Source organism: Equus przewalskii, chromosome 7 (assembly GCF_037783145.1).
Source record: "Equus przewalskii isolate Varuska chromosome 7, EquPr2, whole genome shotgun sequence".
Lineage (NCBI taxonomy): Eukaryota > Metazoa > Chordata > Mammalia > Perissodactyla > Equidae > Equus > Equus przewalskii.
This window is the reverse complement of record NC_091837.1, coordinates 17,346,490-17,363,025: the sequence shown is the minus strand read 5'-3', so window position 1 is coordinate 17,363,025 and position 16,536 is coordinate 17,346,490. Positions and strand designations below refer to the sequence as shown.

Sequence of the window (16,536 nt, the reverse complement as noted above, 5' to 3'; positions counted from 1 at the left end):
TAAACTGCTCTCAGTCCCTCTCTCGCGGTCTGCTGCATGCTACGCCAGAGGCCACGTCGTTGTTGAAAGCCTAGATCAAGGAGGTGGGAAGAATTCTGGCTGTGCCTCTTATCAGCCGTGTGCCCTTGAACTACTCAGCTATCCTCTCTGAGCCTCACCTTGTCCATTTATACCATGAAGCTCATAGGACCTACCTCCCACCATGGGCTATTATGTTTTTCTTGTACTTTCTCCTCTCAGGACAACCTCTCTTCTTTCTCGCTCTGTGTCCTAGTCTCCTGTTAGTAAGAACTCAAAGGCAGTGATGTTGACTGCTATTGGCATCGTGTTATCCTTAGCTGAGGGCACATTTACATCCACCACTTTGCCCAAATTTTAAGCTCCAGGAAGGCAGCAACTGTTCCGCTCCACATCCATGGTACCTACCATACTTGCTCGGGTGTAATATATCCTTAAGAAACGTTTGTTGCTGGACAATACATGCAAAGAAAGTCCTGCGTACACCACTGATAATAAACATCTAAAATTCAGAGCCCCAAAAGCACTCCATAAAGGTACAAGTTCCAGGAAGTTTCAGAGATATTTTTGAGTGAAATATCCCCCCCATGGGTTACTGGGAGGCCTGGGGGAAGTTGGGGCATGAAATTAGCTTCAGGGCTACATGCAACAGGGCCAATCAAGTCATTCTATGGCACATGTTTTGATGTCTCCATCAAAGATGGAGTTTTAGGATGAAGGAAATACAAATCTTGTTTCTTGTGGCATTTCTTATTATTTACACCTTAATCAGGGACCAAAAGTTCAGCTTTCTTCTATCCTTCCAACCGCTAATCTTCTCACCCATCTATGTATCCATCCCATCCTTTCAGTTCTTTATCCATCCATCCATCCAACCAACCAAATATCCATGCAAACATCCATCTATCCGTCCATCTATTCATCCGTCCATCCATCTAACCAGCCATCCATTCATACACCTATTGTATATCTATCCACCCACACACCCATGTTGAACATCTTTATCGAACACTTTCTAGCTTCCAGGCACTGTTGGGATCTAACATGGAATAACATATGGATCCCACCTTCAAGGAATTTATATTCTAGAGGGGGAGACACACAAGTAAATAGGCAACGTCAATTAAGTATGAAATGGGTTACGACAGGGCTGAGTACAAGAGGCTGTGGGAGGACACAGACCTAGGAGAGCCAGGCGAGACTCTCAGGCAGAGCTGAGGTCTAAGCTGAGGCAGGGAGGACCAGCAGAGGATGCTGTGGGGAGAAGGGCCTTCCAGGCAGAGGGAACCGCATGTGCAAGGGCAAGAGAAAGTATGCTGACTGGGGAATCGTGAGTGGTTCTGTCTGGCTGGATTACGGGAAGTGAAGGTGGAAGGAATGAGAGTTGGTTGGAGCCCAGAGCCTTAGGCTGAGTTTGAGTTTTGTCCCCCCCACCAAGGGACTCCGGGGGACTTGGATGGATGTTAAAGAGGTTTGAGTGAAGGGAGCAGGCTTCAGAAAGTTGTCTCTTGCAGGAAATCTCCCTCGCAGGAAATGGATTCCCTTTTTGAACTAGGAACAGCACGTAGGAGGCAAGTCATCAAACTCAAGAACAATACTAAAAAGCCTTCTTCCTTCGGAAGTTTGGTCTTGCTGTCTCCTTTCTCAGAATCATTTTACGCCTGGCTGAAAATCTAGTGATACTGGTGGAGGGTGGGGGGAGAGCCAATGATTCATACACTCATTAATATTCTCCCTGAAGAAGCTTCCTTGAAGCTCTAATGGGAAATTCAGACCCAAGACCAGGATTGAATTCCTATAGTCCATAATCATGGGCAATGATGTCCTCTGGCCAGTCAATAGGGATTAGCTTGCACTGCAAGAGTCCTATGCCGTCCCCTGGTCATAGTGGTTGGGGGCTTGTTGCCCAGATAGGCAGCCACTTCAGGGGGTACATCCATAACCAAGGGCCAGAGCACAGGACACAGACTTACTGCCACCCACTATGTGCCAAACACTGCGCTGGGTACAAGAGAAACTAAACCAGGTCCCCGCTTTCCAGAAGCTTATAATGATATGAGGTATACAAGGCCTAACATAAAAAGAGTGAGCTATTGATATTGACCAGGCAGGGAAAGGGAGGGGAGGAAAAGGAGCTGGAACACCAACATCTCATCTGACACAGTGTGGAGTCCAAATGTACCGCCTGTAGTTGATGGAAGAAGAAATAAAAGAGTAAAGGCATTTCTTCAAGTTGCCAAGGTAACCAATGGGAAACTAAAAATAGTGGTAGACTTATATTGAAAGGACAGGGCAGGAAATGTCAATAGATAAGGTCTAAGGTCTATAAATCAATAAATATCAAATATAAGAATGGCTTTTAGAGATCTGGAGATAAGCACAGAGGAAACAGCTAGAAAACAGAGGAACAGTAGCCCCAGGGAAGTGGGCTAAGTGTAGGAAGAGGTGGAGTGGGAAACTGCTCCCCACTGTAAGGCTTTCTCTCTCATTTGATTATTTTTTAACCATGTGTGTGTTCTTAGATAAAAGATTTCAAACACTGAAATAGAGCTAAATCTTAGCTTAACAGAATCAGTGGCGAAAGCCAAATGCACGGCACGGGCAGTTCCCAACATTGGATACAACTCAGACGGACTGTGAACTTGGACGGGAAAAATAATTACATCTTTGTTTCACTAACCTCTCTCTGAAATTTAGCTTTTGCTTTCATTTGAAAATAGACAAAAAGCCACATTGGTATTATCAGCCCTGTGGCTTCATCACCGATAGAAATCATAGGTATTTTCAAATCACCTTACAATTGTTGCAAATATCTCAAAATATTTATGCTCACCACTACTTCAAAATTATAGCATTTGCTAGACTCATCGTTAGTCTTGTTAGTTAATGTGTTAATAAAGAAGCACATACTCCCATATCACATTTGTTTCTTTCAAAGATATTTTGGTAACTACATATCAGTATAATAGGTTCCTTTGCAACCTTGTGTGAGATTTTTTATGCATTGAAAAACCTTCTTCTGAGATGGGGTCTGTAGGCTTCGCCAGACCACTTGGAATGGCAGGAGGCAGGTTGAGAACTTGCTTTAGAGACAGGAGAACAGCTGGCAGGTTAAGGCATTTGATAAAGTCTTCACAGGCAGAGAGCAGGACCCATGTGTGGATGGCATCTAGGACTTGGATTGACGGAGAGGTAGCTAGAGATGCTGATGAAGGGATGCTGCTGATGGTACAAAGGTAGAGTCACAGTGACAACACGAGCAGCCGGTGTAATTTACTGAGCTCACAAGGTTCTAGATGTTGCCCCAAGCCCTTTGTGACCATTATTGCGTTCAACTTTGACAATAACTGTAGGCAGGTACTAATATAGTTTCCCTCTTACAGCCCAGGAAACACAGCCCAGCCATGTTCAGGGACTACAGCTGAGGACCCACGGCCGGTAAGCTGTAGAGCTGGAATTCAGACTATGATCTGATGGACTCCTCAGCTTGTGCTCTTACTCAGTCGTCTACACTACCAAGTGTGGTGGGATGTCTTATTTTCATGTAACTGATAAAGACACCAAGGATCAGACAAATCAAGTGAAGCCAAGCCTAGGATCCCAGGGGTCTTGGGGAAAACCAGCTGAAGCTTTTTCCTTGCCCAGCTGCCTGCTGATTACTTCCTCACCCCTCCTGTCACTCCAGGGCTTGGGAAGCTGAAGGAACCCTGTGCCCGTTCTCTGGGCGTCACCATCAGGGCTCAAATCCTGCCCAATCTTCCTTTGCACATCGCTGAGATCTTCCTTCCCATTTCAGCCATTGGAGCCCTCCTGGCATCAAACCTTAATGTCACCATAACTTCCCAGTTGGGCTCCCCAACTTTAATGCATTCTCCCCAAGACCGCAAGACACACTTGAACTTGAATTTCGGAAACTGGGGTCCCCTGGGGGTTCAAAAAACACTATGAGCATGTTTTAAGAGCTATAATTGTATTTTTATTTGCAAGGCATTCCCATCAGCCTTTCCTGGATTCACTGATAGCTTCTTACCACTAAGAAGTGCCACAGGATTCTAGTGACTGTTCTGTTGTGACGGCAACTGGGCTGAGCTGTCCTGCTTTAATTATAGTGCAATAATGAGAAAAGCTGTGGATGAAATACAGAAATGATCCTCATCGTGCCTGGTGAAGGCCGAAGGCTGGAAGGCCACATTGTATGGAGAGAGGATTTGCAGCAGTGCAAGGAGGGGGAAGTGGGGGAAATCAAGCCACCCCAGGGCCCACTGCACAGAGGCCAGTGGAAATCCACAGAGCCCTCAGGCAGCCTGTTGTACATGCGCGCTGAGAGCAAAACATCGCTCCTGCCATCGCGTACATGTTTTGAATTCGAATTTTATCTGTTTTGCAATTGTGATTGTATTCAGTTTGTGGATCTGTTTTGCTTTTATAGGAATATAAGCATGAAGAACTCATTCCTGCCTTTTACTGGTACACACTTCAGCAGCATCGTAACAAAAATATTTCATGGCAACATTGAGAGCGAGTGTTTCGGAATATGTGCCCTTTAAAAGTAGTCCATGTCCGAAAGACACTGAGCCCTGTGCTGTTTTGCAGGCCACCCCCACTGCTCGAAAATTCTTGCCCATTTGGAATTCGTGTTCGAAATGCTTAGCCTGGCCCCTATATCCTGCCTGGGCCGGGCCCTCCACTGCAGACAAACAGGTCAGCTCAATATTCTTCTAGTCTGGGTCAGTTTCCAGCAATGGTAGGTAAGGGTGGGGTGTGCCTCTTCCTCAAATCAGCACCTAAAGCACTGCCCAGTGCCTGATAAATGGGAACCAAGGTGAAGGCTAGTGTTATTGCTCTCTCACAGGGCGGAGGGGAGAGATGGCCAATGGTAACACCCTCTCCTCATGCTCCTGTCTCTATATCTTACAACCTGGTCAAGAGAATAGAAGGGAAATTAAAGTAAAGGTGTCAGCCAGAGCAGATAAACACCTGCTAAGGAGATGAGGGAGACTCTGTGATGCCATGGGAAAGAACATTCTGGACTGGAAAACACTCAATTTGCGGGGTATAGCCTAGCGCTGTGTGACCTGGGACAAGCTACTTACCCTGTATGAGCCTCTGGTTCCTGTACGTTCAATAGGACTAAGGATCATTCCAGCCTGGCCCATGTCATGGAGCAGGTGGGAGGACCAATCGTCAGGGATGTGGAAGGTGTAAGTGACAGCGGCATGAAGGGCTGCCATTATTATCGCTAGAGTGACCATGACTAGGCAGAGTTGGGGAGATGCTCAGAGAGCCAGTGAGGGAGGGAGAGACAGGGACAGAGAGAGGCAGAGAGAGAGAGAGAGAGTCTCTGTCCCCTCCCCAGAGCTAACTCAGGCACAGTCCCCAAGAGACTTTCTCCAAGGTCACTCTCTCAACTGGGTTCATCTCACATAGACTTCCTGCGGCTGCCTTGCTGGCAGCTGAGGTCCCAACTGGGATGCTGGAAGGGTCCTATCACAGCCCCATCAGAAGAGCAGGGAGAACCCGTGTGGCGGACACAGCTGTGACTGCCCAGAGCAAGGGATGCCCAAGGCTGCTCTGTGCTCAGCTCAGACCACACTGGGCTCACAGGGGCCTGTAGCTCAGCATTGACCCTCAGTTCCTTCTAGAGATATGTGCCCCAGGAGAGCCCTTCTATGCCACACCCCTCAGCTCCCCAGTAGAGGAGGAGAAGGAATGAGATGCTCTTTAGAGGCACCGAGAATGTGAGCAACTTGATGGCGGTAGGTGAGGGATGTCTCATCCATTTCTGCAGTCTCACAGCCCAGTAAGGCAGGAAGAGAGTCAATGTTCAATGCACGTTGGATGATTAAAGGGTAGATGGATGGATGGATGGATGGGTGGGCAGGCAGGTAGACAGATGAATGGACAGAACACTGGGTGGATGGATGCATAAATGGGTGATGGATAAATGAATGGATGGATGAAAGGATGGACAGGTGGATTAACAGATAGAGAGTTTGACGGTGTGAAAGAAAGAGTTCACACGGCAGGCCCGAGACGGCTGTCCTTAGAAAGGCTTGCTTGCCAGGTTGGCCCTTGGCTGGCATCTAGGAACTTGGGTTTTGGGAGAGTTTCCACCATTCCTAGAACTAATAAGTAGCTCCATGTGCCTAAACTTTGTACAATACGATTTCTGTTGAACACCTGTTTTTCCTCCAGGAATCTGGAATTTTGGTATGTGCTGGGCAGAGAGTACCTACATGACCATCCACCGATAAAAACGTTGGGCACTGAGTCTCTAATGAGCCTCCCTAGTAGAAACCATTCCACACATGTTGCCCCAACTTGCTGCTTGAGGAATTGAGTGTGTCCCCTGTGACTCCACTCAGAGGGAACTCTCGGAAGCTTGCTCCTGGCTTCCTCTGGACTTTATCCCAGGCACCTTGTCCCTTTGTGGATTCTGCTTTGTATCCTTGCACTGTAATAAGTCTGTGAATGCGACTATATCCTGAATCCTAGAGTATCATCAAACCTTGGGATGGTCTTTGGGACCCCAATCACAGATGGCCAGACAGATAGATGAATGGACAGATGAACTGATAAATGGATAAATGGATAAATGAATGAATGGATAAACAGATGGATGGATGGGTGGGTAAATGGAGAGACAGTTGGATGCATGGATAGATGAAGAACTAGGTGGATGATGGATGGACAGATTAATGACAGGACAGATGGATGAATGGATGGATGGGTGGACAGTTGGATGGATGAGTGGATAGATAGATGGATGAATGGATGGATAGATAGGTGAGTGGGTGGATGATTCATTCGTGTGTGTGTGCATGTGTGTGGTTGGATGGGGTAAGAAGTGGGGGAAGGATTGGGCTAAATCTTTCAGATGCTCTAAAGTCCAAGGGTTTTAATGGCCACAGGAGTTCCTCAGAGTCAAGACAATCCACACTTAACCTCCTCATCAGAAATGAGTCAGTGCCTGGGAGATTTTTGCTTGGCAGGTCAGAATGTAATAGGGTCACCACTTCCCATATATTCATGCGGGGACCTGGAGGGCCAGCTGTAGGTGTTGTGGTGCCCATGTGAACAGGAAGATCATTTGGGGTCATCAGCTCAGCAAGCAGGATCAAGTGGGCGGAAGAATGCCAATTTTGTTTCCTGAATCTGTGAGGATTGCTGGCCAACAGCACTGCCAGCTTCCTTAAGATTGAATTTGTTTTCTCTGCTTTGGGGTTCGACTCTGCGAAAACATTTGGTCTTTGTTTGAGATCGTTTGTTTTTCTTTGTGAGTGTTAAATGTCTCCTTATGATGCATTGTTCTGAGGGGATCATGGTAAGCGTTGCAAACCAATTTTTTTCCTAACTGGATTTTCTTGCATAATGAGCTTCACTTTGATTTAAACATTTTTTATAAAAATTTTCCTCTTGATTGAAAAGTGATTTTTAAAATGCATTTGACAGGGAGGGGTGAGGGATGTGTTAACGTTCCAGTCTCGTTTATTTCTAATGAAGTGGAAGGAAAGTGGAACCCAGGGGAGAAATAGGATAAAAAAAGAAAGTAATAAAGTCAAAGGAGAAAGAAATAATATAATGGATGGATGTGAGCTTCGAACGGGCATCTTCTTACCTGGGTAAGCATTGAGTTAGAAGAGAGACAGAAACAAATAGTCAGAGCCGACCTCTGGCCAAAGACCAGATCCTGTGACTCAGAGACATGGCCACCATCTCCCTCTGGGCCCGTGGGCCTCAGTTTCCACATCTGTCAAATGGGATGAAGCCATCTTCACAGGGCTGCTGTGAGGGCCCCAGGGAATAAGGAATGGGAGAGTGCAAGCTGTAGGGTGCTGTGCACATGTGAGGTGGAGGGGGGGAAGGGTGGACTGAACGAGCTTCAAGACTCTAGCTCGAAGAATCTGGAATTTGATGAAAATACATTGACACACACACACTCACAGGTACAGTCACTCACACACATGTTCACAGGTACAGACTTCGACACACATACACACTCACAGGTACAGACACATACACACATGTTCACAGGTACAGGTGCATTCTCCCACATGGTTAGATATACACACACTTCCCTCACACACCCTCTCACACACTCATTCTCACACACCCTCACACATACCATATATATACCACACACATGCAAGCTCATTCTTACACACACCCAACTCCTCGTACACCCCCCCCACAGGTGTTCCCTCACACACATACATGCTTATATACACACAACACTCTTTCTCACACACATGCCTTCAAACACAGCTTTGCAAGCATACAAGCCCTCACACACACATCCTCACACACATATATTCTTTTTTTTTTTTTTTTCAAAGATTTTATTTTTTCCTTTTTCTCCCCAAAGCCCCCCGGTACATAGTTGTGTATTCTTCGTTGTGGGTTCTTCTAGTTGTGGCATGTGGGACGCTGCCTCAGCGTGGTTTGATGACCAGTGCCATGTCCGTGCCCAGGATTCGAACCAACGAAACACTGGGCCGCCTACAGCGGAGCGTGCAAACTTAACCACTCGGCCACGGGGCCAGCCCCACACACATACATTCTTGCACAAAAGTCCCCACAATCATTCATACACACACAGACTCTCACAACCCTCTCATTCATATATGCCACCCCATCCTCACACACGTCCCCCCAGCATCCCCCTTATACACACCTGCACACCCGCCCCCGTGACAATCCTCCATACACAGCCCTGCACACACGTCTTCACACACAATGTTCTTCAAATCAGCCAGTCACTCGCGGAGCTCCACATCCCCTCCCCTCTTCCAAGTGAAAGCAGAGCGTGTGCTCTCTCCCCTCCCTCCAAGCCCGTGTCCTCACAGCCCTGCCACTAGGCCTCTCCTGCGATGCCCAGAAACTGCTCAATGCTTTCCTCTTCCTGACCCCTCAGTGGTGTCCCTCTTTCTGTACCCTGTCCTTGGCATTTGATGGCCCCACCATGAACTCTGAACTCCACAGGCACAGGGGTCCTTTCTGTCTTTTTCATGAACGCATCCTTAGAACCTAGCACATAGCTGGTGTCCAAGAAATATTTGAATGAATGAATGAATGAATAAGGGTGTGAGACCTAGGGAGGGTGATAACCTGCTCAGGCCAGGGCTCTGGGCTTTGGGAGGGAGTCATGGAGAGAAGATGGGGGGGGTCTGCCCCCTCTTGGTCAGTCCCAGCGCCCTGCCCCCTCCAGCTCTTAGCCAAGCCATGGGCCCCTGGGTGCCAGCTCTGCCCAGTGCACACACACCCCATGTATGCCTCCTCCTGAAGGAGCCAAAGTACTGAGAATGTTCAGGACGTGCCCTGGCAGCCACTTCCGGCTCACCTCCGGGGCCTCCCGGTCCCTCTGGAGTTTGCAGGACAGGACCCGGGTTCCTCAGGAACACAGACACTCTATCACCTGCCTGACCCTCCATCCACCAATGTTGCCATCTGCGTCGCCCCAGTAGCGACCACGTGCCAGGAACTGGGCTACTCGATTCTGACACAGATCCTACCAGCCTTTCTAGAAGGGAGGCCCTAGTAGCATCTGCATCTTAGAGCCTACTTAACAGAGGCTCTCGGAGCCCAGCAAATGGCCCGATGTCAACCGCTGGATTGGAACTCAGGCTCCGAACTCTTCAGTGCCGAGTCTCCCTGACTCCCACACAGGGTCTGGCTCCCCGCTTCTGGGCTCCCTCAGCCTTCTGTGCTTCTTCACTGAGGCAACGCACCCCCCATAGGTCCTCATCTGTCCTCTGTCTGGACCCCACTGAGCCCGGAACGGGCTCGGGGGCCAGCGCACCCGTTTCCCAGCTACTGGTCTTTTTTCGAGAGAATTGCCTCAGGCAGGGGAGCGGGTTTGCAAGGGAATTACGACACCTCTCCTTCCTACTGGGGACAGCCTGAGCCAGTGACTGGCTGACAGGGGATACAAAGGCCCACCCCCTTGCCTCGGGAGGGGTCCGCTCTGGGGCAGCTTAGCTCCAGAGCTCCCCGCGGGATGGAGCTGAGGCAGGTCCAGCTGAGACCTGAGCCTTCCTCCTGCTGCCCTCTCCTGCTTCCCTCACTTGCCCTTTTCTAGAAGGCACTCCCTCCGGACACCCCATGCACAGAGTCGCATCTCAGACTCTGCTCCTAGGGAATCTGACCCCTGAATCATTGCGACCACAGCACCAAGGCCAAGCGGACAGTCAGAGCTTCACGTGCATTCCTGAATGACTGAGCCACTTCTCCTGCCCTCTACACCAAGCCTCTGTTCTAGTCACACGGGCCTCCGTGTCAGGTGGGGCTGAGAATCAGTCCTTGGCCAAGGGGAGGAGCTTGGTCTTCCGTAGTCACCTCTCTGTCCCAAGTGTCTAGACCAAGGCCTGGCACATAGTAGGAGCTTGGCGAATGTTTGTTAAATGAATGAATGCCTCACCTTCCCTCTGCCCAGATGTCTGCCCTTCTCAGTTCCTATCCAGGTTTCCTCCAAACCTTCAAGGCCACCTCAGCCATCACCTGCCAGGCATCCTCACCTGCCAGGTATCCTCACCCGCCATGGTCATCCTGGCTGCCTTTGACATTCTACCAAAGTGCTTTGCCAGCTGCCCACATGCCTCAGGGGTTCACTGAGGGACCTCAGGGGCCCCCCCGAGGGCAGGGGATCAGAGGGAGCCTGGACTGGGCTGGGCAGGACCCACACCCTAGTTTCACCTAGAACAGCTCTGCTTCAGTCTATTTTCAGGAGATTCTGTTTGAACCAAAGTGCTCTCTGGCTGCAAAGACTAAGCAGCCCTCTGCTAGCTTCACTTTCTATCTGCTCCTCCCCAACCTTGACACAGGGCACATCCTCCCTCATGCTGCCTCGTCTAAATTTTCTTTGTAGATGTCCTGTTTATGTCCTCATCTAGACCGGAACTCCTAGATGGCTCCCGCCTAGAGGCTAAAAGCACGGGCTTTGGAGTCAGAAAGGCCTTGGGCAAGTGGTTAAGCCCCTTCCAGCCTCCGTTTCTATAGCTGTGAAATGGGAAAGCAATAGAGTTACCCTCTGAGAGTTGGGCAAGAATTCAATATGGTGAATCATGTCAGGGGCTAAGCACAGTGCCTGACTCATGGCAAAGAATAAATGGTATTTTTAAAATTTTTAACTATTTTTTTGGGGGGGGGGTTGTTTTTAGGAAGATTGGCCTGGCACTAACATCTGTTGCCAATCTTCCTCCTTTTTATTTCTCTCCGCAAAGCCCCAGCACATAGTTATATATCCCAGTTGTAGGTCATTCTAGTGCCTCTGTGTGGGATGCTGCCACAGCACGGCCTAATGAGCAGTGCATAGGTCTGAGCCCAGGATCCTAAGCGGCGAACCCCAGGCTGCTGAAGCAGAGTGCGTGAACTTAACCACTGGCCCATGCAGCCGGCCCTAAATGGTAACTTCTAGTATTTATTAATTACCTGAGCAAGTGCCTTGGGCATACTTGGTAATTAATTAATCGTCAAAATTATCATACTTTCCTTTGGAAAAGGAAGTTAAAGCACGGGTGTGTGTGGGGCTCATCTTGTCCGGTGTGGACCTTTCCCAGGGACCTAAGAGGGTACATCAGGGTCGTGATCACTGGGGTCTAGAAGAAGCCACCAATTCTAGGTGGACACTGGGGACATTCTAAGTGGCAGCCGCATGGCTAAATAGGGCCCTCATCCTTTGCTGTGAAGGGATCAGAGAAGGAAGCCCAATGTCCTCCTGCTTCTTAAGCATCTGCCTTTCGTCCAGACCCAGGCTCATTGTGGAGAGACGGTAAGGAGAGCTGGCAGAGACAATGGGTTCTAATTTTCCAGATTCGCTCCTGTATCTGCCGCAGAACCGGGTGCACCGTGGACGCTCGAGAAATATCATGGGGCGAACAAAGGCACAAAGGAATGGATGAATTTGAGATCTACCATGAAATTTCAGCACCTGGTATAGGTGTCTCTCCATAAATATTTTTGAGTGAATGGTGGAATTCTAGGTTCGCTATCACAGTTTCAGTTCTGACCTGAAGTCCTAGCCTGGAAGAGGCCTGTGATGAGAATTTATGGAGCGAATGAACTAGATCCAGTATTTCCCAGAAAGCAGCTGAGCGTCAGCTGCGGTTGCCCTCCCCGCTTCCCCACTCGGCCCAGACTCACAGACACGGCTTCCAGAGACGGGGCCCTCAGGTCCCGCCACCCGCCCTGCGTGGCCTCAGCCAGGTGGAAACGGGGTCTGGGAAGCAGAGCAAGTTAAGCTCCTTGAGGTGCACAACTGAGAGACGGTTTGGCTGGCTCAGCAGGGAGCTCATGGGCGCTGCCGTCGGGGAACATTCACCCCCCGAGATGGACTGAGCTGGAAGGAGTGGACCGCAGTGACCCAGCGACAGAGCCAAGGAGCCATCATCTGCACGGCGTTGGCATCAATACAACCATGCACATGCACACCGATGGGGACATGTGGCTGTGCCCTGCTGGGCACAGGGCTCTCTGCCCATGACCCAGCCTTCCTCCCCAGGCCACGCGTTGGAGGTGCTGTCCAGAGCAGGCTCTGGTGGTTCACAAAGGGGGTCCTGCTCAGCCTCCAAATGCACCCCAGATGGCACAAGCGTGTGCACACACACTCAGCATGGCTCCATCTCTCTAGGCCCCCATCCTGCCCCAAACACATCTTACCTTCGCCCTAAGCGGGCAGTGGCCACAGACCACCTGGTGGCACCACCAAGAGATAACACCATCTGTCACATGGCCCCCCTTTCACGGATAACAGGACCCCTGTTAGCCAGGAGCTGAGGCTTAGCGTTGACATTGCAGGCCCAGGGACAAGTCATGTGGCACCTCCCTGCTTGGGGGTCCTGGAGCTGTCCCTCTCTGTGACCTCCCAGTCTGCGCCTGGGCAGCAGCTGCCCCCTCATTTCCCCTGCTGGGATTTACTCTCCACGGGAACCAGGAGGCGGCTCAGACCCTGCAGAGCTGCCCAGTCTGCAGGCTGGACCAGTGTCCTCGGAAGCATCTGTGGATCCTGGGCCAGGGCCCTACTTGGCCCCTGGCCGTGCTCCAGGACATGTGGCATTCTGAAGCCAGAGGCCTCCCCGTGAACTCCAACAGCTTCCCCGTGCCTGCGTCCTGCTGGGGTCTCAAGCCCGCCAACGTAACAGGGCCACCGCCCAGCATGAGCTCCAGGGCTGGCAGCTTGAAGGAACACAGCCTTAGAAGGCCATGGAGGCCGGCACAAAGAACTGGCTGCCCTGGGGGGTGACAAGGAGAATTGGGACCCTAAAGCCTCGATCTGTGCCGGCTGGTCCCTCATCCAGCCATCAGGTCTCCTTCAGCCAGTCTAGGGGTGGCCGCTGCAGCTGTGCAACCTGAGGCGAAGGACACTGGGCTGGCATTTGGTCCCCTTGGGTACCCTTCAGCTAAGGCCGAGGCAAAGGGGTCAGGGATGCTGGGAGGCCCCACAATGCCCCAGGAGAGCAAACCACACGATGCGCCCCCTCCCCATGATGCCCAAGCAGGGCTCGCCAGCCCGCCTGCCTGGGGTACTCACCGGCTCCGGCGAGCCTCCCCCTGGCGTGGTGGTGGCCGCCCCCTCTCAGGCAGGGCTCCCCATCTGGAGAGGCCAGCAGCACTAATCAGCTGCCTGGCGTGGTGCGGCCGAGTGGCTGGGGTTTAATTGACACCAGGTGGCCCCTCCCCAGGGGCAGGCTGGGAGGCGGCTCTGCCGGGCTAGGAGGCCAAGGCCTGGGCAGGGGGGCTGCACCCAGGCCCAGCCGGTTCTGGCCTCCCCGGGAGAGACAAGGGCGGCCAGGCTGCTGCCGGCCACCCCTCCCCTCCTCTCCTGCTGGCCGCCTTCAACGCTCACCCCAGCCCTGATTCCCTAGGCTCTGACCTTTCATTTCAGAGGCAGCAGCGACAGCGACAGCGTCTGCCCAGGAAGAAGGTGGCTCAGGTTTCCCCCTCTCCAGATGGCTGTGGGCAGCCAGGAGTGCATGCACTAGGTCTGCAATGGCCGGGCTGGGCCTGCTAGATCCCGAGGAGGCCCACCCACTGAGGTTGCAAAGGAGCCCCCAAACCATCTTTTATTGAACACTTACTACGTACCAGGCCCTGTGCAGTGCCACACTCTCCCACATTAAACATTTCTTGCCCTGAGAGGTGGGTATTTATGACCCCCACTCTGCAGATGAAGAAACTGAGCTCAGAGAAGCTAAGCTTCTTCCCTTATGTCACACAGCAGGAGAGACACCAAGTCGGGGATTTTTAACCACCAGCTGCAAAGTGGGTCATCATTTTTCAGATAAAGAAATTAAGGCTCAGAAGAGGAAGTCAGTTCTCAAGGTCAGGCAGCAAAGTGTGGAATTTGGATTTTCTCCCAGACGTGTTGGGCCAGGCTGCTTGGAAAAGCAAAGTCCACTGCTGAAACATAAGCCTTCTCTCCTGACCCACATGAGTCTCTGCTTATATTAGGGCTCCAAGTTTTAGCCATGGCTGAGGTTTAAGGGGAAGAACACTGGATACGGAATCAGAATACTTGCTGTGTGACCTTGAGCAAGTTACTCTCCCTCTCTGGGCTTTGTTGCAGCTGCAGTGAACACCAAATGGGACACCATGTTGAAAGGCCTCTGTAACTGGGACTCACAGGGCAGGATTGGGGGGTGCAGAGGCAGTCCCTATTCTGCCCCAGGAGCCCTTCCTAGAGATCTCCACGCCTCTCCTCTCCCCTCACTGCCAGGGGCAGCAGGACCCAGCAGTGAAGAGCACACAGAGGCTCTGCAACACAGACTCGGGGTCAGAGCCTGGCTCTGCGCCTCGCCAGCTGCACGACCTTCAGAGGTCACTTCGCTTCTCCGGGTCTCAATGTCTCGTCTCTGAAATGTGCTAAGAGCTGCCTGCGCTCTGCGAGGACACACGGGAATCCGCCCAGTGCCCACCTCTTTACTCATCAACACTTACTGAACACCTACTGTGTGCGGGTCACCCTGCTGGGGACATAATGGCGGACAAAACAGAGTCAGTCTCTGCCCTGGTGGTGGAGACAGACAGGAAATTAAAACACACACAAATAAATATGTAATTCTGTGTAGTATGTCCTCAGAAAATAGAAGAGGCTGTTTTCGTTTGTACCTTTGTTCAACAAGAGAACTCACGGGAGCACCCACTGTGTGCCAGGTTCTGTTACAGGTACGGGGCACACAGCAGTGAGCAGTGGGGACAGGTTCCTGTGCCTGTCTGCTGGGAGCGCCCCTCGGGGACCTCCAAGGTGGCCTGTGGGATTCCAGAACGTTCTCAGGTCTAAACCTCAGTGGGGCTCATGGGCTCCTTTTGGTCTGACTTATAGGCACCCTGGCAGGCAGCTCAGCCCCCTGGCCCAGACCCAGACCCCATGTGGGTTGGGAGAAGCCGAGCCCGTGACTCAGCCAGTCTGGACTGTCAAGCTGAGAAGGGAGCAGGCAGCTGGCCGGGCTGTCAGCCCAGGGCCACCCCACCCCCCTGAGCCAGACGTGGGGCAGGTGCCCAGGGCACGGACTGAAGCTTCAGGATGGCAAGGGAAGGGCTCTGAGCTCAGGTGACTGCACCCTGGGCCCTGGTGGTGAGTCACGAGGAAAGAGAATATTCTTGAAAGAAACTGTGAGAAATCACAGAGTCGGCTGCCCTGTAAGGGAATGAGCTCTCCGTCACTCCAAGGCTTCCAGCAGGGTGCTGTCAAGGGGACTCCAGAAACTGGGAGAGAGTTCTCAAAAGCTGGTTGATCTCTACTCTTTCTCCAGGACTAGTTGTGGTCACCACCTTCTCCTGGGAGCTTTTTCTGAGTCCATCTCCCACCCCAGGCAGGAGATTTCCTGTGAGCTCCCTCGGGCCCCAGTCTCCACCTCTCCGTTGCGTCTACACCGTTCCACGCCCAGTGCCTAAGCACAGAGCGTGTCATGTGGTGGGTGGTCAGCAAATGTTTCTCATATTAATAAATGAACAGACTGGGATGATGAATGCCAATGTCCTAACTTTGAGCACCTGAGACTTTGACAAGTAGCCCTGTCATTTTACTCATTCATTCTTCATTCAACGAACATTTTCTGTGGACCTACTGTGTGCCAGGCACTGTTCTAGGTACAGGGGATATAGCAGTGGTCAAGACTCATGAAAATCCCTGCCTTCATAGAGCCTACCATCTTGTGACTGCACTTACAACCAGGTACCTGTACTTATAGCAGGGGTTAATATTAATAGCAATAACAGCCATTGCCATATATCAAGGTTTCTTAACCTCAACACTATGGGATAATTTTTTGTGGTGTAGGGGTGGCTGTCCTGTGCATCGTAGGATGTTTAGCAGCATCTCTGGTCTCCACCCATTAAATGCCAGTAGTGACTTCCTCCCTCTAGTTGTGACACCCCCAAACGTTTCGAGGCATTGCCAAATGCCCTGGGGGAGCATCACCCCTGGTTGAAAACCACAGTCCCATATTAAGTACCTACTATGGGACAAGCAGTTTGCATTCATTAATTTAATCTCTACAACAACTCCAGGAGGCAGGGATCATT

At 51.1% G+C, this 16,536-nt stretch overlaps 1 protein-coding gene across 2 annotated transcripts in view; it reads right to left on the bottom strand.

The window, feature by feature from the left end:
- The window catches only part of NOS1 (nitric oxide synthase 1), a 175,289-nt gene extending 161,407 nt beyond the window's left edge, over positions 1 to 13,882 (bottom strand). Inside the window, exon 1 of one of the 2 annotated variants that reach the window (XM_070627130.1) lies at positions 13,544 to 13,882. The gene's annotated coding sequence lies outside the window, so the exon portion shown is untranslated. The remainder of the gene's footprint in view (positions 1 to 13,543) is intronic. The other variant, XM_070627128.1, reaches the window with a different exon arrangement.
- Positions 13,883 to 16,536: the final 2,654 nt, after the last annotated feature.